The 6,216-nt window shown below is 36.2% G+C and overlaps 1 pseudogene; it reads right to left on the minus strand.

The window, feature by feature from the left end:
* Nucleotides 1-1,567: 1,567 nt before the first annotated feature.
* LOC103731793 lies at nt 1,568-2,372 on the minus strand (annotated as a pseudogene).
* Between the last annotated feature and the right edge of the window lie 3,844 nt (nt 2,373-6,216).

A 6,216-nucleotide genomic window follows, 5' to 3' on the forward strand; every position in this document is an offset into this window, starting at 1 on the left:
TTAGGCCTTGAAGCTAAGGTTGGACCCTTGGTTGATGTTCTCCCTTACCAGATTTCATAGTGCTCTCCAAAACCATGACAGCTAGCCTTCAGGAGAGGTGGTTTCCAGGTCAGTTCAAGCTCCATTGCTCCAAATCCTGTGTCCAAAGTATGTCCTGTCTTCACCTATAGGGTCTTACCTTCAAGTGGTGGTAAGCAATCAAGGACTGTGGCAATAGCCTTTGTAATTTTGGGAGTCTCTTGGACTATGCTGGCCAACAACTGAAAGGGAGGTTTCTCCTGTCCGGTACTATTTCTTGTTATGTAGTGCCTTCAGTTATATGCATGGACTCATATAGAGATAGTGTGTGTATAATTTTCAGTAGGTTTTTGAAATAATACAATTCCCCCATTTTGTAATATTTTATTATTTTTATTTTATGTGTTTGAGTGTATTGCCTGCATATACGTGAGTGCACCCATATCATGCAATGCTGCAGAGGTTAGAAGAGGATGTCAGATTCCCCTGGAACTGGAGTTAAGGACAGTTCGTAGCCACCATGAAGGTGCTGGGACTCAACCTGGGTCCTCTGCAAGAGCAGTCAATTCTCTTAACCACTGAGCCATCTCTCTCCCCTCCCTCCTCTGTTTTTCTATATTATTTATTACATTTTCATTTTTAATATTATTTATTATTACATTCTTTTCTGCATTATTTATCTCTCTTAGAGAAGATATTTATAAATAACCCATGTGTGAACAAAAAAAAACAAAGAGAAAATTACAAAGTATTTTGAAATGAATTTAGATGAAAAGTCATTATAGTAAAATTTATAGAAGACAGAATGTGTAGGAAAAGATTAATTTGGTAGGCATACATCATAGATGAAATTAAGAGATTATACCTAGCGAAAGAAGTTAAACACACACACAAAAAATAACATTTTGCATGCTTCCACTTGTATGAAACTTAAGAATAGCACAAATAAGGGGCTGGAGAGATAGCTCAGCGGTTAAGAGCACTGACTGCTCTTACAGAGGACTTGGATTCAAATCCCAGCACCCACATGGAGGCTAGCAAGTGTCCATAACTGCAGTTCTAGGGGATCCAACTCCCTCTTCTGGCCTCTGCAGGCATTGCGTGCATAGACGTACTTATATTTATGTAAGAAAAACACTCATACCCATAAAATAAAAATAAATAAATCCAAAAATGTTTTGAAAAATCTTATAAGATAGGCAACTTGTCCTTAAATATATTGAGGAAGTCTCAAACTTACTCATAAGACAATGCAAATTAAAAGTACCCCAAGGCTCCATTTTCACTTACTGTATTTGCAAAAATCCAAATGCTGGACAATACATTCTATATTTCAAGGCTGTGAAAGACATAGTCGTGCTCATGCATTGGTAGAGTGGTTTTAATACCATATATGTTTAAAAGGCCATACTGTCCAAAGCTATCTGCATTTACCTTTAGCAAAGGAATCAAACTTCTTGAATTTTACCTGGAAGATATACTTCCACAAATACAAAATGACACAACAAATAACAAACAAACAAATTCTTTGAAATACTGTGCTGAGGTCTCATATGAGAAAGCAGCAATGCTCTTGCCCATAGGAACTCTCAACCTAAGTCATCTCCTGAATTATGTTGGTGAAGGTGCGGTGAGTCAACGGGTTCTCTTGAGCAGATAACTCCATAAATGCCACAGTTTGGAATTCTGCTAGGCTCTTCCCTTCAGTTACCTAGACCCTTCTATCTGGAAAGAGATCTGCCTTGTTCTTCATTAGCACCAGTATAAGCTGGGCTTTCCATGGCCTTCATGCAGCTTTTTGTATACTCATAATGGTTTGGAAGAATGTAGAGAGGTGAGAGAATACACAAGCATAAACCCATGAACCATAATGATGAATGGACATAATACTCTACACATCCTTCCCCGCTGTGCCCACCAGGCATAAATGAAACTCCTCTTTGCCAAGACTATCTCACTTGAAGTATTCTCCACCATAGGGTAGTAGCCTTTCAAAACCTCATCTTATACAAATTGATGTGTCAATGATGTCTTCAGTACTCTGCTTCATGTATCTTTCCACACACCATCAGCTTTTCTGTCTCCACCCTTCCAAATCCTGATGTAAAACTGCCTTATTATGAGGCTACCATTCCTTCATCTTGGTGTAGTTTTGATTTGCATTTCTCTGATGGCTAAGAATTTTGTATAATTTTCATATATTTTTGTCCATTCTTTTGAAATATGTCTCTTCAATTCATTCACCCATTAATTGATTGAATTATTTGTGGCAGTTTTTCAGTATTCAATTTTTTTTAGTTCTTTATGTATTGTGGGCATTAATCCCCTGTTAGATACAAATATTACTCTATCATTCTGTCGGCTATTTCTTTACTCCAACAATTGCTTTCTTTTCTGTGCAAAAGCTTTTTAATAATATGCAATTTTCATTGTTGATTCTTAGGATTGTTTCTTGAGATTTTGGAGTCCTATACAGAAAACCATTGCCTATGTCTATATCTTGAAGTGTTTTCCAAGTAGTTTCAAGATTTCAAATCTTACAGTAAGTCTTTGATTCATTTTCAGTTGATTTCTGTGAGAGATGGGGTATAGTTTCATTCTGCTACATTTGGATATTTAGGGTTTCCAGTACAATTTCTCTAAGATGCCATCTTTTCTCTACTACATATTTTTTGGTCTGTGGGAATTCGATAGCTATAACTGCATAGGCTAATTTCCAGATCTCATATTCGATTCTGTTGGTTTACATGTATATTTTTGTGCTAGTACCATGCTCATTTTGTTACTATGACTCTGTGGTATAATTTGAAAATAAGTGTTATGATACTTCTGGTGTTACTCCTTTTGATCAGGGATATTTGGGGTATTTTATGCTTTCATATGAATTTTAGGAATTTTTAAAACATTTCTGTGAAGAACGATAAGGCTTGCCTTGAATCTATAGATGTGTTTCATTAATAAGGCTATTTTCATATCAATTGCCAATCCATGAATATGAGATGTCTTTCTACCTAATGTCTTCTTAAATATTGTTTGTATTTTATAATTTTCATTACAGTGGTTTTTCACTTCTTTGGTTAGATTAATTCCTAGGTATTTTATTTGGGGGAGAAGGCTATCGTGAATGTGATTGTTTGCCTGTTCTTACTCATTGCTCTCATTTGCTTTCTGCTGTTGTAGTAAACACCATGACCAAAAGCAACTTGGAGATTTTCCTTCTCTGGGAGTAGAAAAGGGACAGTTGCTTGTGCACCCTGGTGAGCTGGTTGGAAGCCACCCACTCCTTCCCCATCTTTCCTCTCTGGACTAAAAAGGAAATTAACTGTTCCCCAACTCTGGATTATTCTGATGAACTAATCCTTCACCATTTTCCCTCTCTTGAACTGGAACAGAAAGCCTCTGTTCCTAGGCCCTGGCAACCCCAGTGAGCTAGTTGGACCTGCCCACTCCTTCAAAATCTCAACACTCAGTTCTAGTAGTGATTGCCCACTTGGCACACAGGACCAGTCTGGAATCACTACATTCAACCAATAAAAAATAAATTAAAAAGTGGGAACCTGAAGCACAGATTATCTATTCATATCTGATCAGAAATCAACCAAGCTATGACAGCAATAAAAGCAGAACCAAACTTATATTCAACAAAGGCAGGCTAGAATTTCATATCTGACACACAACCAAAAAAAAAAAAGTCCATATGCCCAAGTCACAAAGCAAAAGCACAAATAATATGAAAAAACCAAGATAATATGTTCCCATCAAATGCCATCAGTTCTAGAAAAGTGTTATACAATGAAAACTACCCAGAGGAACCCCAGGACACAGAACTTAAAATAATAATCATAAATATGGTCAAATAATTCAAGAACTTTAAAGAACACACAAACAACTCACAGAACTCAAAGAGGATAGTAATAAACTCCTGACTGAAGCTGAAGAAAATAAAAATATACTGCTGAATGAAATTACAGAGACTGAAATTCAGGATTTGATAAGTGAATTCACAAAAGAATAGAAATATTGAAGAAAACCCAAGCTGAGATGAAGATGGAATTGAAAAACTAAATAAGCCAATTAGAAAAGACAGGAGAAAGTCTTACCAGCAGAATGAATAAAATGGAAAACAGAAAATCAAGTCATGATGATAAAGTTAGAGAACTGGACCACTCAAGCAAAGCATATGAAAATATTTTAAAACATAGGAATGGAATACTCAGGAGCTGTAGGACACCATGAAAAGACAAAATGAATTATTGACGTAGAGGAAGGGGAAGAAACCCAGTCAATGGCATTGACCAGCTCTTATTAAAAGGATTATAGAAGAAAATTTTCTTAAATTAAGGAAAGACATACTTATATGCATACAAGAAGCACACATAACATCAACAAGACAAGACTAGAAAATAAACTCCCCTTTGTATATTATAGTAAAATCACTAAATATATGGACCAAAGAGAAGATATTGAAAGTTACACAAGAAAAACCAGTTACATTTAAAGAAAAACCCACCATAATAACAGCTGACTTTTCAATGTAAACTTTAAAAGTAAGAAGAGCCTAGATAAATGTATTCCTTCTAAAGGATCACAGATGCCAGTCTGGCAAAACTGTCTATCATAGTGGAAGGAGAAAGAAATTTTTTCAGTGATATAAATAGGTGTAATGAATTCATGTCCATCAAACCAGCACTACAGAGAATATTCAAAGCAATACAAAGGACTGAAGAAAGGAATAACCATGTCCAAGAACTTATTGAAAAAAAATAAATGAAGCCATAATTGTATAAAAAGAAAATAACACTAAGAACACAAACAGAAAATAAAATGACAATAACTAATACATATCTTTCAATAACTTTAAACATCAATGGCCTCAATTCTTCAATCAAAAGACATGTGCTAGTGGAATTAAGAAACAAAATCCATATTTTTGTTGTTTACAAGAAACTCATTTTACCTTCAAGGAGAAGCACCAACTTAGAGTGAAAGATTGGAAAAAATATTCCAAGCAAATGGCACCAAGAAAGAAGTAGGTCTTGCTCCTAAGGATCACAGAACATAGCAGAATAGGAGGTGGAGAGAATACTAATGCATCTCTCAACTCTCACCAGTGCAGCTTCCTCATGCAACAGAGGGTGATGAACACAGAAAGCCACAACAGTCCAAAATGTAGAGGATAAGAGACTTAAGAGTGTGTGTCTCTGTATAGGATTCCTATATGAAACCTCTGCCACCCAGGGATCAGCGACTATTGTGGAAGGAGCAGGTGGAAAGATTTTAAGAGCTAGGGATTGTAGATGACCACCAGGAAACAGTCTTCCAGGAGGCTAGAAACTTGTTCATGTGAACTTACAGCAATAGTAACAGCATGCATAAGACCAAAACTCAAACCAGACAAAAACCCAGCATAGAACTCAGGAGATGATAAGAAGACCCAACCTTAATTGAGGAACTGTTGGCAGCTGATCACTCCTGGGTGAGGAAGAGTTGGTCTTCTTTAAGGGAGTGATAGGTTGATCAGGCTCCAGTGGATGAACTCACACCAAAGGACATCTTGGGACACAAACTTGACTCAATAGACCTTAACATATATGACAGAATACATGACATACACTGGAGAGGGGTCTATGGGCAGGTGTGGATAGGGGAGGGGGCCTAAATATGACTATGATATAGTGTATGAAATGCACAAAAATTCAATAAAAATATATTTGGAAAAAAGTAGGTATTGTTATCCTAATATCAGACAAAATAGACTTCGAATTAAAATTAATCAGAAGAGATAAAAAGTGTCACTTCATTCTGATCATGAGAACAATTGACCAAGAAGACATTACAATCATGAACATTTATGCACCAAACTCCGGTGCACTCAGTTTTATAAAAATAGTACTACTGGACTTCACAACACAGGATCTGAACCCAGTAGTAGTAGGTGACTTCAGTAACCCACTGTCTCCAATAGGCAGGTCATCTGGACAAAGAATAAACAGGGAGACATCTGAATTAAATGACATCATACATCAAATAGACCTAATAGACATCTACAAAATATTCCACCCAAACACCAAAGAACTCACATTCTGCTTTGCAGTCCATGAAAAAGTTTCTCTAAAAAAAAAATCCATCTATTCTATCAGACCACAGTGAAATAAAGCTTAAAATCAACAGCAAAAGACACAATTCATGTAAATACAT

This window comes from Nannospalax galili, unplaced genomic scaffold (assembly GCF_000622305.1).
Source record: "Nannospalax galili isolate Female #2095 unplaced genomic scaffold, S.galili_v1.0 scaffold575, whole genome shotgun sequence".
NCBI lineage: Eukaryota > Metazoa > Chordata > Mammalia > Rodentia > Spalacidae > Nannospalax > Nannospalax galili.